Raw genomic sequence first — 19,123 nt, forward strand, 5'->3', positions numbered from 1 at the left:
CATCTCTATCAAGTGCTGCCATGCTGATAATGGACTAAACCTCTGAAACCATAAGCCAGCCCCAGTTAAGTGCTTTCCTTTATAAGAGTTGTTGTGGCCATGGTGTCTCCTCACAGCAATAGAACCCTGACTAAGACACAAGCCCTTTGGCTTCCTGATTGTGCCAAAGCCTCTGCTTCCTGTGCTCATGTGTTTTCCCTGTATTTTTAGGGAAGGCAACATAGCTCCCACACTGCATATTTTTCTCAAGAGGGTTGTTTGTTCTGAATAGCATAACTAACTGAGCCTGATGGACCATACATAGAAGAAAGGCCCTGGAGGAAGGCATTTGGTGAGTTACACCAGGCCCCGTGCCCGTTTTGTCTATATTGTATCTTTTGTTGAATATCAATGTCTATATGAACGATGCTTAAGTTTTCAACAATGAACAGTAGATGTTCTTGCGGTAATCTTCGAAGCTTCCAGGAAGAAGATGGGACCTCACAACCACAACTCCACCTGGTTGATATGACGTCATGATGCTGATAGTGCTACTGTGAGACTGGTTTTGGGGTACCAGCTACGGAAATGGTGCACCTTCTTACAACGTTCTGGCCAGAACTCCAAATAAGAACTTCAGAAAAACCCTATCGACTACTCAGAGACCGTTTGCAACTATACAAAACAGCAATCTTGAAATTTAACCATCATTTTACTTTCACAGGATCCCATAGAATGAACATCGCCCCCATGACAGCTGGAAGCAATTCTAGAAGACAACGTCCCCCTCTCCCAACAAAGTTTGTCCTCAGGTTTAGGGACACCATTTCAGGGTGGATTATTACTGGCATAGAGTTGGGGGTTGGGGTGCTTGCTTAGCATGGAGGAAGCCCTGGGTTCACCTCTAACACCTGATATGATTAGTCACAGTGTTGGATGTCTCAGTCTGTGGGATCTGATGTTAAATCCAGGCAGATAGTATCGTGACTGAGCTAATTGTAACAGACCCAGTTGGTACCCTAGGAATGGAGTGTTGGTTGGTGGGTCAGGGCAGGCTGGGCCAGGGAACATCATGATCTGTGATCAGAATGAAGCACTGAGGGCAGTAGTATCCAGGACATTCTGTGGAGCAATCTTTGTGTACACTGTCTCTATGTTTTACTCTCATTGGCTAATAAACAACTAACTCACTGGCCTATGGGAAAACCAGACTAAGAAGATGCAGGGATGAAAAAGGACAGAGTCATAGGAGTCGCCAAACAGCCAGAGAATGAGTCAGATACACAAAATGGGACAGAGGTAAAAGCCATGAGCCTCAGGGCAGCACATAGATGAATAGAAATGGGTTAAGGTGTAAGAGCCAGTTAACAAGCCTGAGCTATTGGCCAATCATTTATTATATGTAATCTTAAGTCTCCATTGTTGGTTATTTGGGAGTAGGTGATCAGGACAGGAATACAGGACATAAATTCCATTCCTGAGACACAGCCACACTCTTAAGAGGAAAGGAGCTCAGTTGTCTGTCAACTTACAATGGGGCTATCCCCTAATAAACCCATCATGACTAAAAACACTGCATGTAGAAAATGTACTTCTGTACACCTAACATCCCAGGTTAACATAGCCACCCTGCAACGTGCTCAGAGCACTTACACCGGCCTGCTACGCCTTACAATCTACAGAATCCTCCAATGTAAACCCTACTTTACAGTAAGCCATTGAGCATCTTCTGGAACTTTGTATACTGTGCCCTGAAGGGTCCTGGCTGTTCAGTACCCTGCACGGCAGGGTGCTGGCTATTCACCCCAACAATGGCATAGCTGGCTGTCTCACATAGTTCCATATGTTACCGTCTCAAAAGATTTTTAAAATTTAAGTATGATTCATGATTTCTACTGAATGCATGTTACTTTCCACCGTTGTGAAGTTAATGGGCGTGACCGTAAGTCAAGCCATGCTGAGCCCAGGACCGTCTATACAGGGAATGACTCCAAAGGCCCAGTCACCGGGGGCCTGGAATATGGGGGTCACAGAAGAAGGGGAGGAGACTGGAACGAACTCTTGCTGCCTCTTCCTGGCCCTTCCAGCTTAAACAAACCACGACACAGTTACAAGGCTTGATTTTCTGTCTCTAAACTGGATGCATCATCTTTATGTCAAGATGCTGACTTGAGACATATGGTGAAAAGATGCACACCTAAGTGAGCCCCACAGAGATGTAGGTACAGAAGGGGATGGCTATACAAAAGTGCTTGGCCGAGCGGTGGCGCACACCTTTAATCCCAGCTCTCGGGAGGCAGAGGCAGGCGGATCTCTGTGAGTTCGAGGCCAGCCTGGGCTACAAGAGCTAGTTCCAGGACAGGCTCCAAAGCCACAGAGAAACCCTGTCTCAAAAAACCAAAAAAAAAAAAAAAAAAAAAAAAAAAAAAAAAAAAAAGAAACGAAAAGGTGCTCGTAGGGTAAAACATAAGTTTCCCCGAGATGTAGTTATGTTAAGGTGGGGGCCGAGGACTGGACTGTACACCCTCCTCTTAAACCCACAGACAGAAGCCTCAACTCCCAGTGTGACCATATTTGGAAACAGAGGTTAAGGAATTAAGCAATGCTTAATGAGGCCATATGGGTGGGGCCTGATTCAGTAGGTGTCCTTACAAGAGAAAGAAGGGGCACTCAGAACCACATGAAGACCCCCCAGGAAGGCAACTGTCTGCAAGTAGAAAGCCCTCTTTTGTCCCTGTGACGGTCAGCCTTTACTGCCAGCTCGACCAGCTTCAGAAGCACCTAGGAAGCACACCTCTGGAACACTTAAGTAAGGGTTCTTCCAGAGAGAGTTAACCGAATGTGGGTGAGACCGTCTCATGGGCTGGGGGACCCCCTAAATAAAAATAAGCAGAGCAGAAGCATTCTCTCTCTGCTTCCCAACTGTGAATGCAATGTGACCAGCAACCTCATGCTCCTGCTGTGTGCCTTCCCTGCCTTGATGAACAGTGTCCCTAAAACCTGTGAGACAAAATAAACCCTTTCTTCCTTGACTGGCTCTTGTCGAGGATTTCGCCCCAGCAATGAGAAAATCAGCCACTACCATCTCCAATGCTCAGCCTCCATGCGTCTCCCCAATGCGGTGTTTGGCTGTGTACAAACAAAGAAGTGGGGTGTCACCACAATGCCCCTGTCAGGTATTGGCAGAATCATGTCTGTGGGAGGTTTGAAAGCCTATGGAAGAGGCAGGTGTGGTGGTGCACGCTTGTGACCTCAGCACGAGGAAGGTAGAGGAAGGAGGATCCAGAATTCAAGGTCATTCTCAAATACACAGTGAATTCAAGGTCAACCTAGGCTAAAGGAGACGTCCCCCCCCCCACACACACACAAAAGGATAGAAAGAAAAGAGAGCCTATAAACTAATAGCATTATTAATTTGCTGTTGTGGAATACTATTTTAAGATATGTTGCATTTGTTTATGCTGTGGAACATTTGCTTAAGGATGCAAAGATGTGTTGCATTCTTTATATTGCATTTGTTTAACTCTGTGAAGCTATTTCACTTTGCCTGCCTAAAAAGCCTGATTGCTCTAATAAAGAGCTGAATTACCAATAGCGAGACAGGAGAAAGGATAGGCAGGGCTGCTAGGCAGAGAGAATAAACAGGAGGAGAAATCTGGGAAGAGAAACAGGGAAACAAGAAAAAGAGGAGAGGAGGATGCGAGGACCCAGCCACCCAGCTACACAGCCAGCCACAGAGTAAGAAGTAAAGAAAGGTATACAGAAAGGTAAAATCCCGGAGACAAAAGGTAGATGAGATAATTTAAGAAAAGTTGTCTAGAAATAAGCCAAGCTAAGGTCAGGCATAAGCCTCTGTGTATGTATTTGGGAGCTGGATGACAGTCCCCCAAAGAGCACAAGAGTAAGAGGCACAAAAAAACCCACCAAAAAAAAACTTGAATCATTGAAGCAGGCAAGAAACCACAGGGGGATGCCCATTCAGTCAAGTTCAGGTTTTAGAATTAAGACTCTTCTGAAGGTTGACATAATTTAGTAGCCCCAGGGGAGCAAGAAAAGCAGATCCCTAGAGTTCAGGTCAGTTACTAGACATTTCCACTAGGTGGCGCGCAGGCTCCACTACGACACTGAAAAGCACAGTCCGTCCCAGGCACTACTCTGTTTGTCAGAGCTGGAATGCTGGGTACTCCACCAGAGCTCAGGGGATCTTGCCAGCCATCGCCACCTCCGACACAGGAGCTCACCCAGAAGTGATTCCCCTCCCTTGATACTTTGCCTACTGCCTCACATATAGGGAAACTGAGGTCAGGGAAAGTTTTGGCAGGTTGGATCAGGGCTGAAGGAAGATGGGTGTCACAAGGAGTGCCCTGCCCCTTGTCACTGTGGGCTGGTGGTAGCTAAGGCCCTGCCATAGGGAAATGGCCAGCTCCACATGGAAGCCTGTGACTTCAGACAGAGGGCCCTTCCAGATCACTTATGCTCGTTTGCATTCAGTCTCCCACAAGGGGTATAAAATCTGGACTCAGGTCCTTAAACAGGACAGAAGAGCATGCTGGGGGTTCCAGGGAAAGCTGAGCAACGAGTAGGGGTGAGTATGAAGTAAGAACCACAGATAAGCACGTATAGTTAAAACTCAACCTGTTCCCTCAATTAGCCCAGGTTTCCAGAAACTTCCAGAGGCATCCTGGCCTGCCTCAGCTCCACTCCCTGGCTCTGCAGTGCCCCACACAGACTTGTTAGAGCTTACAGCTGCGTTACATGGTCCCACCCATGGCAGAAATTGTGCCCCTGAATATTAGGAGGGGCCACCACAAGGCACACTGTCGTCAAAGGCCATGCTCAGAGTGACAAGTCTTTGCCTGCATTGCTTATCCTAAGAGGACCAGCAGATAGTGAGGGGAGGTGACCAGAGCCTCTTGGAGGCTCGAGTACTCCTCAGAATCTTGCGTACTTTGACTTCTTCTTCTTCTTTTTTTTTTTTTTTTTTTTTGTTTTTTTTGTTTTTTCGAGACAGGGTTTCCCTATAGTTTCTAGAGCCTGTCCTGGAACTAGCTCTTGTAGACCAGGCTGGGTACTTTGACTTCTTTAAGAATTAAAAGTTGACCTTTTGACTGTTTTGTTGCTATTAAAATTGAACCCAGTGCAGATGGTAAGTTTTTGCTATGTAGGGGAGATGCATTTCAGCCCCACCTCCCTCAGATAGGGAATGACTTCAGGACCTGTATTACCCTGGAAGGAACTAATAAGCCCTCGTCTGAGCCCTTTCTCCCTTGGCATTGGGTCCGCCACTTGGGAAATCCAGGTGGTACAAGGTGGCACTCCCAGGGAGAAAATGAAAGGGGATTCTGGATGAAGGGCTTCCGCCATCCCAACATCCTGCTGAGCCAATGATCTCAAGGGCCCTTGGGATCCTGCCTGATGACCTGGTGCTCTGATCAGGCCCAGCTCTTTATTCAGTCCAGGACCTCAATCTATGGAATGATGTCGCCACAGTTGTGACAGGTCTGCCCATCTCAGTTAACCCAGTCTAGGAACTCTCTCACAGGCAGGCCCAGGGATTTGTCTCCTGGATGACTGTAGCCACCTTCAGGTTGGCAATCACCATTAGCCTTCATGGTGGGCGGGGCGGGGTGGGGTGGGGTGGGGAGGGTGGGACGAGGATCACCCTGAATAAGTTTGGAGAGAATCATTATTTGCAAAGCTCTGGGCTTCCCAGGGAGCCCCTCACCCCCTCCCTATTTATCAAACTCACAAAGCAGGTGGAGCCTTGACTCAAGGTCATTTCTAAGCCTGAATCAGGCCAAAGTATCCAGCAACCTCATGAATTATTTATTAGACTAAAGCCTGCTTACACAACCCATGGTCAGGGCTTAACCTAAGCACTTGCCTTTATCACGGAAGAGAATTGAAATAATGTTCTTGGAGCAAGCGCGCACTAGAGTGTGAATGGTATATTTGGATTTTTTTTATTGATTTTTATTGAGCTCTGCATTTTTCTCTGCTCCCTTCCCCTTCAACCCTCTCCCAAGATCCCCATGCTTCCAATTTTATTTGGACATCTTTTCCTCTCTCCAGTGGCTCCAGGGAGCCAACTCCATGGAGACCAAAGACCCGACCCTAGGCAATTATTGCCCTTCTAATATGAAGACTAGAGGAGAAAATGTGAATCAAAAGCTCAGCACAGGCTGGGCATGGTGGCACACACCTGTAATCCCAGTACTCGAGAGGCTGAAGCGGAATCGTGTATTGTAAACCAACCTGAGCTGCATCGCAAGACTCTGTCTCAAACAAAAGCAAAACAACAGAAAAGAGGCACACAGGGGACTGCACCTTCCCTACCTTGGACACACCGTGAATGTGTGTCGTGGATGTTATGTTCTGCACCTTCCCTACCTTGGACACACCGTGAATGTGTGTCGTGGATGTTATGTTCTGCACATTGGGTTGAGTGGGGGTGACTATATGGAGAACAGTGGGAAAGTTCTTTATATTATCTATCCATTTAATGAGGATAAAATCAAAAATTACAAGAGAGGCGCCAAATGAAAAAAAATAGCATCAAGCAGTCTTTTTCAAAACTTAATGAGAAACTTAGATTTGCTTCTGTGCCCATACTGCTTCAAGTAAGCTTGTTTGCTTGAACTGACTATAATCACGGACTAAGGCTGCCAGGACATTTCTTGTGGGCATCACCCACAGGACTGGCAGGTAGCTGGCTGTGATGGTGCACACCTGTAATCCCAGCATTTGGGAGGCTGAACAAGGGGGGATTGCAAGTTTAGAGAGAGGTAGGGAGGGAGGGAGGGAGGGAGGGAGGGAGGGAGGGAGGGAGGGAGGGAGGGAAGAAGAGAGAGTTACTAAGGGCTGGAGAGATGGCTCTGCAGTTAATAGCTTATACTGTTCTTGCAAAGGGAAGATCCAGGTTCACTTTCCAGCACCCACACTGGGCATCTTATAACGGCCTGTAACTCCAGCCCCAGGGTATCTAATTCCTTCTTCCAGCCTGTGATGGAGACATATATTCACAAAGAAACACATAAATAACAATAAAAAGTAAATCTAAAAATAAGTCAGGAAAAGATAGATTAAAAGAAATCTGCTGATGTTAGGTCACAGCAAAGTGACCCCACCCCCCCAATCAGGCACACATGCCAATCGCAGGGTTTTGTACAAGATCAGAAATGTTTGGGAATCAGTATTTTTTAAAGACAAAGTCTTACACAGCCCCAGCTGGCCTTGGCCTTACACAGCAGTTGTGGTTGACCTTGAATGATTGACACCCGCCTCCATTTCCCAGGTTCTAGGATTACAGGCCTGCACCACCATGTCCAGTCTTGGCGGGTGCTGAAGAATGAGACTAACAGCTCGTATAGGGCATTAAAATATAAAATTATAACCAACTGTCATAGTTAGCTTCAGCTGTCAACTACACAGCCTAGAATCATCTCAGGAAGTATCAACAGAGGGACTGCCAAGGTCAGATTAGCCTGTGGCAATACCCAGGAGAGAGCATCTTGATTGGTGATTGAGGTGGGAGGGCCCCGCTCACAAGGCAGGTGGGCCTACTGTTTAAGAAAATTAGCTGAGTGTGAGCCAGCTTTAGAGCCAATAGGGGGCCCCCTCCGTGGCTTCTGCTCTCTGAACTCCTGACCTTTCTCAGTGATGGACCAGTACCTGGCAGGATGAAAGAAGCAGCTTCTTCCCCTGCACTCGCTGCTTTTGGTCCTGGTGTTTATAACAACAGAAAAGCAAACTGGGACACCCGCTCAGCCAAATCCCTCGTCTCTGCGTTTGGAATTGTAGGCGGTTGTGACAGCTGAGAGTGAGCGTCAGCTGAACAGGGTTTAGGATCACCCAGGAAACAAACCGCTGAGAGTGTCCACCTGTGAGAGCTTTGCCAGGGACTGCTGGAGGAGAGGGGGAAACCCACCTCGCTTGTGAGCAGTGTCATGCAGTGTCCTAGGGTCCAGGACTGAATAGAAAGAAAAGGGCAAGCTGAGTCTTTGCCTTCACTTCTCTCTGCTTGCTGACTGAGGACGCCATGTGAGCAGCCACCTCACACTCCTGCCCTGGGCCTTCCCCACCAGGATGGAAGAAACTCAAACCAAAATCAACTCCTCTTTCCCTAAGTTGCATTGCCACGTGGCCGTGGCATTACCTCATTTTCTGCATGTCTTCCTTCCTCAACAGTTACTGGCATCTCCCCAACTCCACCTTCTTGCTCCCTGTTCCTCTGCTTGAATTTCCCACCTGCCATAGGCCAAAGCAGCTTCTTTATTAACCAACAGTAATAAAACATAATCACAGCATGCAGAGGGGCATCCCACATCCTGGGGATTTGAGCTCAGGTATGTAACTATGCAATTTATATTTATGAAGTTATGTTGACATAAATATAAATTTAAGTTACTAACAGTGTTGGAATGTTTGAAAGAATGTAAAGATCACCAAATTTCAAGTCGACTTATAGGCATAGAGATTCACTGTGTTTTAAACACCTTTGATGTTTAAGACAGAAAACAGGTTTGCTAAAGGCAAGTTTCAAAGGCATGTTGGGATATTGGAAGATGTTAACTAAGTGTGCACTGGAAACCGGGTATTAATCAAAAGCTCACTAAAAATCACTGCTGACTGCTCATTAGCAACAAACATCCCACAAATAAAACGAAGAAAACAATTCTTAATACAAGCACCAAAAATAATAAAGTCCTTAGCAATAAATTCTCTAACACAGAAAGCAAATACCACTGAGAGAAATTTAAAGAACTCTGCGGGGCATGGAGGTATATTCCTATATACCTCATACTTGGAGAATGGAGTTCAAGGCTATCCTCGGCTATGACAAGTCTGAGTCTAGCCTGGCATACATGAGATGCTGTCTCAAAGGGGTAGGGCTGGGGACAGGAGGCTGGAGAGGTGGCTCAGTGATTAAGAACACCAGATACTGAAGTTTAGTTACCTGCCTATAACTCCAAATTCAGGGAATCTGATACCTTCTGCCAGTATCCAAGAACATATATAAACATGCGTCCTCTCCTTTCCCTAAGTGCCCCCAATGTCCATTCTTAAATGCATATTAAAAGCTATTCTTAATAATTGCAACTCCAATTTAAAAAAAAAAAAACAAGGATTATCTTCACTATGTTGGGTCCTTTGCATTTTCACATGAATTTTGGATCAGTCTAAAATATGTGATTATGTTATGTGTAATATTTGAGAAATTTTGTTTTTTTTAATAGTAGAGCCACTAGCCCTAAACATGAGTCTCTTTCTGTTTACATGAGGTTCTTTTATTTATTTTATTTTGTTAAGATTTTGTTTTATTTATGTGTGTGTGTGCGTGTGTGTGTGTGTGTGTGTGTGTGCACACATGTAAGAGGACATTAGATCCCCTGGAACTGGAGTCCCAGGTGTTGACGTAGGTGCTTAGAAACAAATCCTCATTACTACCCTTCTAAGAGCAGCAAGAGAAGAGATGTCAACTACTGAGCCCTCTCTCCAACCACTAACCGCTTACCCTCTATTCTAAACTTTATTTCATGTCAGGATCCTGAAGACAGACCTGGGGGACACTGGACCTCTTTTTTCCCTTTCCCAGTGAAGTACTTCGAATAAATCTCTTTTCTCTGCTATTTACTATTTCTTGTCTCTGGGGACAGATGGGCAAGCCTAGCTTGTTGGAACTTCCAGAAGCCCAGGCTTAGAACCTAAACTCCATTAACAGTGGTGTCTTCCAGAGGACAGTGGCATGTCCCACCCAATACTTTCCTTCTGACATGGAGTAACCCCAACAGTAAACAAAGGTGATCCAAGTTCTCTAAGAACACTCAGGTAAGGTGTGTGGACAGCACATCTAGACAGTCAGGAGCGGGTGGGGTTTCTCTTATATCCTCAGGGAGAAGTCAGAAGGTAACCAGATTTAAGACTACATCTCTCGCCGGGCGGTGGTGGCGCACGCCTTTAATCCCAGCACTCGGGAGGCAGAGGCAGGCGGATCTCTGTGAGTTCGAGACCAGCCTGGTCTACAAGAGCTAGTTCCAGGACAGGCTCCAAAGCTACAGAGAAACCCTGTCTCAAAAAAACAAACAAACAAAAAAAAAAAAGACTACATCTCTCTTAGCTTTGTGGTGAACACTCTTTTAATCCCAGCACTTAGGAGGCAGAAGCAGGTGGAACTCTGTGAGTTCAAAGCCAATCTGGTCTCAGTAGTGAGTTCCAGGCAAGCCGTGGCTACAAGTGAGACACTGTCTCAAAAACAAACAAACAAAAACAAAAGGCAAAACAAAACAACAAAAACAGAAAAGGGGCCCAACTCTGGGGAATAATCTCTTCACACTCTATTAGGGGAGATTGCTGTTGGAGAAGCCTGCTTGTTGACGGTCACAGGGACTCTGTAGCATAAGGGAGAAGAGCTGGTACGGGGCATTAGTAGTAAGTGGGGCCCAAAAGTGAACTTACAGGTTTCCTTTGCTATTATTGAGAGAGAGAGAGAGAGAGAGAGAGAGAGAGAGAGAGAGAGAGAGAGAGAGAGAGAGAGAGAGAGAGAGAGAGAGAGACTGTTGCCGTTGTCCGTGCTAGACGCAGGGGCTAGACTTGAGCCTTTCCAGGAAGGCAGTAGAGTTTGAGTAGGAAGGCTTCCTGCTCAAAAGTAGACAACATGATAGAGTTAGGGAACTCTCCCCTACTTGCTCTTATTCCTCCCCCTAAGCAGACAGACCATTATACAAGCCTGGGGCTGTCTACCTACAGGACTGTCTGTCTTGGGTCATCTATCTACAGGGATAGCTAGTCCTAGTCCATGGCAGAAACAACTGCTGACCCAACAGAGTTGGCTGAGTTAGAGCATGTAACAGAACCCAAAGAGATGGGAGGTTTTCATAATTCTTTGCCTCTTGGCCCAGGAAAGAGTTTGTCCCCCGGAAAATGCTTCTGTCAGGCCACAGGAGGTCAGAGACCTTCGGAATATGTTGAAACTCAGAGTCATCTGAGAATTTTGGCTCAGATTTGAATTCTTCCAGCCCTGTGTTCATTCCTTAGCTGACCCTAAGAACTTAAAAGCCTGCTAGCATTCTAGAAAGTCCCGCACAGGAGTTTGGGTAGAGAGGAGTTTGGGAATTGGTTCCCAAGTGCGATGAGAGAAGGAAGTAAAAAGCTGAAAGTCCAGGCAATAAATAGAGGGAGTCTCAGAATTCTCTCTGCAGAGGTTGCAGGCCATGGGGCGAAGACCTTAACAAAACTCCCCCAAATTCCTGAGAGACTACATCAGAGCCAAGAGGCTAGGATGAAGTTTACACTAGGTCACTGTTATCTCTAGGAAAGAAAAAAGTTGAGCATATAGAATTTCAGGTAATTTTCTTTCCAAACTGTTATACCTCAAACTGCCATCAGGAGGCCACAGCTCCCCTTTGTTCAGGCAGTACTAGGGCCTCAACGTGTTCTACAAGAGACCCGTATGGCCCAAGTGGCTCCTGGGCATCTACACAAAGGGCTCAGATTTTCTGAAAGTCCATGTTTGCTACCGTACTATTCATAGTTGCAAGAGAACGGAACGAGCCACAGTGTCCACTGACGGAAAGATGAATGATGAAAATGAGTCATATATAAAAACCAACTTTACTCAGCTGTCAAGAAAAACAAAACTATGAAATTTGCAGGAAAATGGTTGGAACTGGAATGAACTAGATTGCCAGGTGACTCTCAAATGGACAAGTCCTTGGTTCTCTCTCCTGTGCGAAGCCTGACTTTCAGTGTGTGTGCGTATGTAACAGGAGACAGAGGGTAGGTGTGGGCCATGCGAATGGTTAGGAGACTGCGAGGGGAGGAGGAGGGGTGCTGGGGGAGGCAAAGGTCCCAGGTGGCAAGAGAGGGGAAAGGGAGCTACTGAGATATGGGAGGCGTGGAGACGCAGGGAGGGTGTGGAAGAAGTGGGGGAAGAAACAATAGAACAAATTTTGTTTGAAAGTGCAGCAATGAAACTTAGCGCTTTGTAAGCTAGTAAGCAAGTTTTTAACCAAAAAATAAAACCAAGTGTTTTCCCTCTGTGTTTGGGACTTCAATAGGTCTAATTCTCGAGATGCATCCTGCAGGGATTTCTGCTCTTGAGGAGTTGGGTGTCCCATGCAGATGTGGTTCCTCAGTGACAGACACACCTACCCCCAGGGAAAGCTTCTAGAAATGCCTGTGAGGGTGGCTTTCATCTGCCCACCAGATAAAGCTATGGAAGCAGAGCTAGGATTATAGCTACACAGTTTTGAGACCCTGAAAAGGGTGCTGAGTTCTCCTCCCTCATCTTTTTCTTTGCAGTGTGGGGGATTGAACCCATGGCCTCATGAATATTAGGCAAGCACTCTACCACTAAGCTATACCACTACACTCCTTTATGAGACATGGTCTTGCTATGTTTCTCAGGAAGCCCTTGAACCTATGAGCCTTCTGCTTAGTCCGTTGAGCATCTGGGATTACAGGATCGAGCTACCAACTGCCAGCTTGCTGGCATCTTGACCCTGGATATACCCTCCATATATGGCCCTGCCTGACAGCTTGCTTTCATTTGAAACTTAAAGTAACAAAGGGTTCTAGCTGGGCAGTGGTGGAGAATGCACGCCTTTAATCCCAGTACTCAGGAAGCAGAGGCAGGTGGATCTCTGTGAGTTTGAGACCAGCCTGGTCTACAAGGGCTAGTTCCAGGACAGGCTCCAAAGCTACAGAGAAACCCTGTCTTGAAAAACTGAAAAACCAAAAGTGGGTGGGGGGCTTCTGCCTCTTGTTTCAACAGATGCTTCACACTTTACAAACAATTGGCACTGTGAGTAGGATGCTGTGATTGTGACCACTGACTTGCACGATGCCATCGGAGACTGCTCTTGGCTCCTAACTGGGTCCAGACCGCTGTGAAGGAGCTGGAAAAAGACTCCAGAAAGACCATGTGGTATAGTGGTGTTGCTTAGTGGTAGAGTGCTTGCCTAATATTCATGAGGCCGTGGGTTCAATCTCCCACACTGCAAAGAAAAAGATGAGGGAGGAGAACTCAGCGCCCTTTTTCAGGGTCTCAAAAGTGTGCAGCTATAATCCTAGCTCTGCTTCCATAGCTGTATCTGTTGGGCAGGTGAGAGCCACCCTTGCAGGCTTTTCTAGAGGCTTTCCCTGGGGGTATATGTGTCTGTCACTGAGTTTGTTTGCCAGCTGCTGGTTTGGTCAATGACTTCTGAGTCTTTCCTCACACACATTTCACCAGCATCGGACTATCCAACGTGAGCAGCGCTGATTGGTTAAACCCCAAGACCATTTGGGAGTTGGGCACCTCAGGCCCACTCTCAAGGCACTTTCTGAGCCAGGCATTCAGATATGCTTCTAAAGTTGTGCTTCTGTGACTACCTGGAGCAGAACCCTGTGTGCTTCTTCCAGGGATCCCACCAGAAGAAGACATTGTTATCCTGGAGGGCAACAAAATGGTACCCGATCTTCTTATCATTGTTGCTATGCATGGGAGCTGGCAGCCTGTTGTGACCTTCCTTTCTGTTCCCAGGCCTGGCGTGACTGTCCTGCAGAGAACAGAACAAGAGCTTCCATTAGTCAGAAGGAGAAAGAACAGAGATGGCTTCAGGCCTGGGGGTACCTCCTAAAATGAGCTGGGGAGCAGGTGTGTGGGAGAGGCCAGGATGTCCTATACCAGAGGCTTTGTCCTTGCAGGGGGTATTCCCCCCCCCCCCGAGATAAGGTGCACAAACCACATAATGGCAATATGAGCCCCAGGGTGCTATAAGCCATGTTAATGCCAACATTATTTTCCACATCTTTGGTTTTTTTTTTTTTGTGTGTGTGTGTGTGTGTGTGTGTATACATGGTATGTAGGTGTGGAGTATATGTGTGCATGCATGTGTATAAGGATGCACCCAAGCGTGCACATACAGAGGCACAAAAAATCAACCCCCCGGTGTCTTTTTCTACTGTTCTCTCAGCCTCATTGTTTTGAGACGGGGTCTCCCACTGATTGTGGAACTCACCATTCCAGGTAGACTGGCTGGCAAGGAAACCCCTAGGATTCACATGTCTCTGCCCGCCCCCAACATTTGGGTTACGATGCACGCTGCCACTTTGACATGAGTGCTCAGGATACACACTTCCTCAGCAAGCACTTTACCCCCGACCCATGTTCCCACACCCTGAAGTTTACTTGTGCCAGGCACAAAGGGTACTCAACACATTTAATCTTGTTAACCCGCAAACGGCGTATGGGAGAGGAATTACTGTCAGATAAAGAAACTGAGACACCAAGTAATTTGTGTATGTAGTACTGTGAATTAAAAACCATCAGAGACTTGAGTTCACCTAGTAGCCTGAGGGGGCTTGAGGCTCTCTATGAATATCTGTTTTGGACTCAACATGGTGCACAGAAAGGGCAGTAGCCCTGAGAAAACACAGGGATGGTCTGCTTGGTGCCTAAAGAGACAATTACTGCTTGTGGGGAGAAAGTCTAAGGCAAGAGGCTCATAACCATGTATGGCCTAAAGGAATCCAAGAAACCAAAGAGCAAGGTGTACTTGCCTGGTGGGGCCTCTGGGACCTAGGAGTGCCTGCCTCCAGCCCCACCCCACCTCAGGTTTACAGTCAGTTCTGTTAACCATGCCTCCTGTGCCTCAGAAGTCGGGACTGTGGGGATGGGAAAAAGATATTATCTCTGCAGCAAGGTCTGCTTCTCACATCCGTCCAGTCCTGTAGCAGGCGAGAACTATCAGGCAGGATGAAGGGACCACCAAGGTCAGCAGGCAGCAACTGGGGAATGCTTTCCTCTGAATGTTATGATTGAGAGAGAGAAAGAGGAGCAGAGAGACAGACAGAGATAGAAAATACACATGGGGGCTGCAGAGATGGCAAGGGCAGGTACCTGTTTTCACGGAGGAGCTGAGTTCCAGTCCTGGTATCCAGGGGCAAGCTGCTCACAATCACCTGCACCTGTAGCTCCAGAGGATGGGACTGGCTCTTCTAGTCTCCTTGGCCACCTGCATTCAAGTCACTCATTTGTCTTCTTTCTTTCTTTCTTTTTTTTTTTTTAAAGAGAATCTTTCTCTGTAGGCTAGGTTGGCCTTGAACTCTTGATTCTCCTGCCTCAGTCTCCCAAATGCTGGGACTGTACCAGGTTCAGCTCAAATAAATGGATTAAGCTTTATGTTGAGGTGTACAACTAAATTCTTCTTTTCACTTCCCAAAGATGTACTCCTGGGGCCAGTCATATAAAGCTGTTTACAGGCAAGCCTAAAGACCTGAGTTCAATTCCCAGAACCCATGTGGTAGAAAGGGAGAAACAACTACAAACACACAAAGGGGAGGGGATACACATGCACAGGCACACACATGCATGACCACACGGTAAATAAAAATGTAACATTCTTCTTTGGCATGGAGTAGGAGGGACTCGTGAGCTCCCACCCCCTAACCCAAGACAGCTTCCTTTAAGGGTATGGTTGGGTCTTGGTAGATCAGACACTGTCCAGTGGGTAATCCCTTGCCTCAGAACATCTGAGCAGCACACATGGGAGTTGATAGGCTGTTTTAAAGAACACAAAGCTGAACGGGACAGGGAGTGGAGACGAATCTGAAGGGAATTAGGTAGGGGAGTTGTAGGTAAACATGACCAAAATATGTTGTATAAGATCCTAAAACAAGTAATTTCAAAAATTTCCAAGATTTGCTTCTTTTGAAGAAAGGCTTTCCTGTATCCCACTGAACTGTCTCAGGGATGCTCACTGCCTGCTTCCATTTTCAGCATGGTGGTCCCAGTCTGGGCACAGACTTCCTGTATCTCATGACTGTTCTATACTGATAGATTGGACCCAGGGTCTACATAAGAAGCAAATGATTGAGTAGGATTTGGGGGGCAGGAGATCGGGGAGCTGCTATGTCCTAGAGAATCTGGTAAGGCCAGGGTCCTAGACTCTTTTTTGCTTTGTTTCTTGAGGAGTTTGGGAGAGGTGGTTATTTGGGAAGGTGCGGGTTCTAGGGTGTTGATAGAGAAGGAGGGAACGGGTCTAAGTCACCCTTGTGACACACTAACCAGGTCTTCAGGCAGGCAAGCTCCCCAGACAGGTTGGGCTGGTCAGCTGAAGGGCTACTGCCACCCTCCTGGGCTGGGTTTGTTTCTTACACACCCCTGAGGAGCAGCACACCACTCTGAGAGCCTTCTCCACCATCCAGGTAGGGCAGTGGTGAGGTCCCTCCCTTCCTTTCAAGGATCAGCTACTCTGAATCATAGGCCAACACCCTGGGGCAGACAAAAACTGTTCCTTCCTCTTAGTCAGCCCTACACAGGACCAAGCATATAACATTTTGTGTCAAAGGTGGCAAGTTCAGGGATCCAACAGAGCTCAGCTGTGAACCTGGGCATTCCCTGGGCTTGCCTCAAAGCTGGGAATTTTCTCCCTACTTGCCCTTCTGTCAGGGTTCCCTGGTTTTGAGTAGGTGTCCATTTCTGAAACCTTGGGCTAGGCCCCCAGTCGAGCATCCACATTCCACGCTCTCTGCAGCAGGCTGCCAGCTTGGCTTGCCTGAGGCTTCACTCTGCTTTCTGATCTCAGGTTCCTGGGACTTCTGTGCTGGACCCGTCTGTTTCTCCCTCCCTTCTGTATTTCTTTTCTTTTTTCTTTTCCTTCTTTCTTTCCCCCCTCATTCCTTCTTTCCTTTGCTGAAGATAGAGCCTCAGATAGGCCAAACTGACCTCAGACTCAGTATGCCTGAGAATGATATAGGCCGACCTTGAACTCCTGATCCTCCAACCTCTGCCTCCTGAGTGCTGGGATTAAAGGCTTGTGTTATTGTACTTAGTTTATACAGTGTTGGGGATTGAACCCAGGCTTTTGTGCATGCTAGCCAAATGTCTGACCACCTGAGCTACATCTCCAGCACCCCTACTACCCTCCCGGTATCTATTCCAAGTACCTCAGCATTGACCAACCATTTCAGGGGCTGAAGAAGCACTGACACTTGACCCCACTCTGCTCCCTCAGAGGAGCCCACATTGGCCTTGGTAAGGGCCTCAAAACTTACCCACACACATACTCTGATGGAAGGTGTAATGCGTGACCTCATCATCATCACCACCCCATTTCCCACAGGCACCTCCCTACCCAGCCTGGCTCCCTGGGTTACGATAGCCTGAATATGGCACTTGAGGAATTTGAGGCTGTTAGAATGGGCACATCACTCCGTGGGTTTAAAAGGTCAGAGAAGTACTGTGTTCACCTCCACATGAGCTAAAGAAAACAACCTGTAGAAATAAGAATAGTTGCTCCCATTGGAAAGAATCAGGGGATGCTGGTCAGATGCTCTTTTTCTATTTCTCTAAGTGAAGATCTGTTTCTTTTTCACAGGGAAGCTAAGAAGAATCCACGGCTGGGGAGTGTCCTCTGCCAGTCAGTGGCAGGATATCCAGAGGTTTCTCCTTTCTTCCCAGTCCTTCATGAAGGAGTCAGTCCCTGTGTGTGCTCCCCTACCCCAAATCCTGGCGTGGAGTAGCAGTTGGAGGTAGCCTCAAGTAGAAATGTGAGTTTGAGGAAAAAATAAAAGCCAAGGTCATTTCAGATATACCTGCTAAATTTTAACATTTACCCAGCAAGAGTCTCAAACTCAGAGAACGCACTAAGCCACAAAGGTGATCTGAGGGCTGCGGCAAATGTTCCCTCAGCGAAAGGGGCCCCGACACCAAGAAGATCAAGCTCAGCCCGTCCGGCCCCCAGACCTGCTTGGCCTGCATTCCTGGGACCCACAGGCCCAGACTTGGTGTGAGACTCTTGAGGTGTTGACCAACTTTGGCTGCCCAGCAGAGATGTACTGAGGGGATGGGATCTGCTAGACAAGGAGGAAGTGAAGCCTCTCCTCTTGCGGCTGAATAGATGGTGGAGACACTCATGCACGTGTCCGACCTCTCCTCCCAGCCCTGGTGCTTTCCTGCTCTGCCCTAAAGCCTCCTGCTGCCAACAAGGATTAAAAGTCTACCTGCACATTCTCTAGGTACCACGCCCTGTCCTTTTTCCTTCTCCAGGGCTCACCTGATTCAGTGAGTCCTCACAGACTCTCACCCCCTCTGCCAGCATCCGTTTTCCAGAACTTAGGGCTTCTCCCTGATCCATGAAGCCAGGGATTCCCATGGCTGGATGTGTTCTGCCTACTCCCTCCCAATGTCACTCCATCTCCTCTTATGAGCTTTGCGCCCTGTAATGTAAGGTAAGGCACTGTTCTATCCACAAGAGATGGCCAGAGGCCTGTGGCATTTGGCTCCCATGTGAAGAAGTCTTTCCCCTATTTGGTAAGCTGCTGTCTACCAACTAAAGGGTACTTCTCCTTCCTAGGCCCTGATAGATCCTGCTAATGGATACTCTTGGGGTTCCCTGCTCTCCGAACCCCACACTAAATACTCCTACATTGTGTGTGTCTGACTGATAATTTGTTCTGCACCCCAATAACAAACTTAAAAAGGCATAGGTCTACCTTGCTCCGTGGACTCTCATTGGGCAGCACCAATAGATTTTGAACTGAAGAGGTATTGAGGGTGGGGCCAGTATTAGTTTGTTCTTCTACCTTCAGGGCAGGCCCAGAGATTCCTTCACAGAGTATTCAAAACAAGGCTCTCCCTGTGCGGGCCACCCTCAACTCAATCTTATGTTTGGAGGACTGTTCGGGGTGCTACCTGTGCCGTCTGCTATGATCGGAGTGCTTGCCCCCCCCCCTTCATGTGCATGTTGAAGCTTAATCCCCAATGTGATAGTAACGGGAGGTGAGGTCCGAACGAACTCGGACCCTTCATGGTTTATTCTGCAGTGACCAGGAAGTGCTCTGTGCCGACGCAGTCGGGGATCTGTCAGCTTGCATGGCACATCCCTTTTGAATGCTCTTCTTCAAGAGAGCGGGGACTTTTCTCCACTCACTCTCTACCCTCCCTGCTGATTCTGAGTCACCCAGACAACACCAGCCGCTGCCTTAGGAGCCTGCTCATGGTCTCCTCGGTGTTGGAGGGCCATCTCTCTCTCTGGCGCTAGAAAAACATGGGTATAGGAGAGGATAGACAAAGGAAAAATGCCAACGCCAACCATGCTGAAGCCCTTTGTCCTTGGAGGCAGCAGAGCATGCAGCACCCCCCCCCCCGAATCCCTCCAAG

Source organism: Arvicola amphibius, chromosome 5, assembly GCF_903992535.2.
Source record: "Arvicola amphibius chromosome 5, mArvAmp1.2, whole genome shotgun sequence".
In the NCBI taxonomy this organism is placed as follows: domain Eukaryota; kingdom Metazoa; phylum Chordata; class Mammalia; order Rodentia; family Cricetidae; genus Arvicola; species Arvicola amphibius.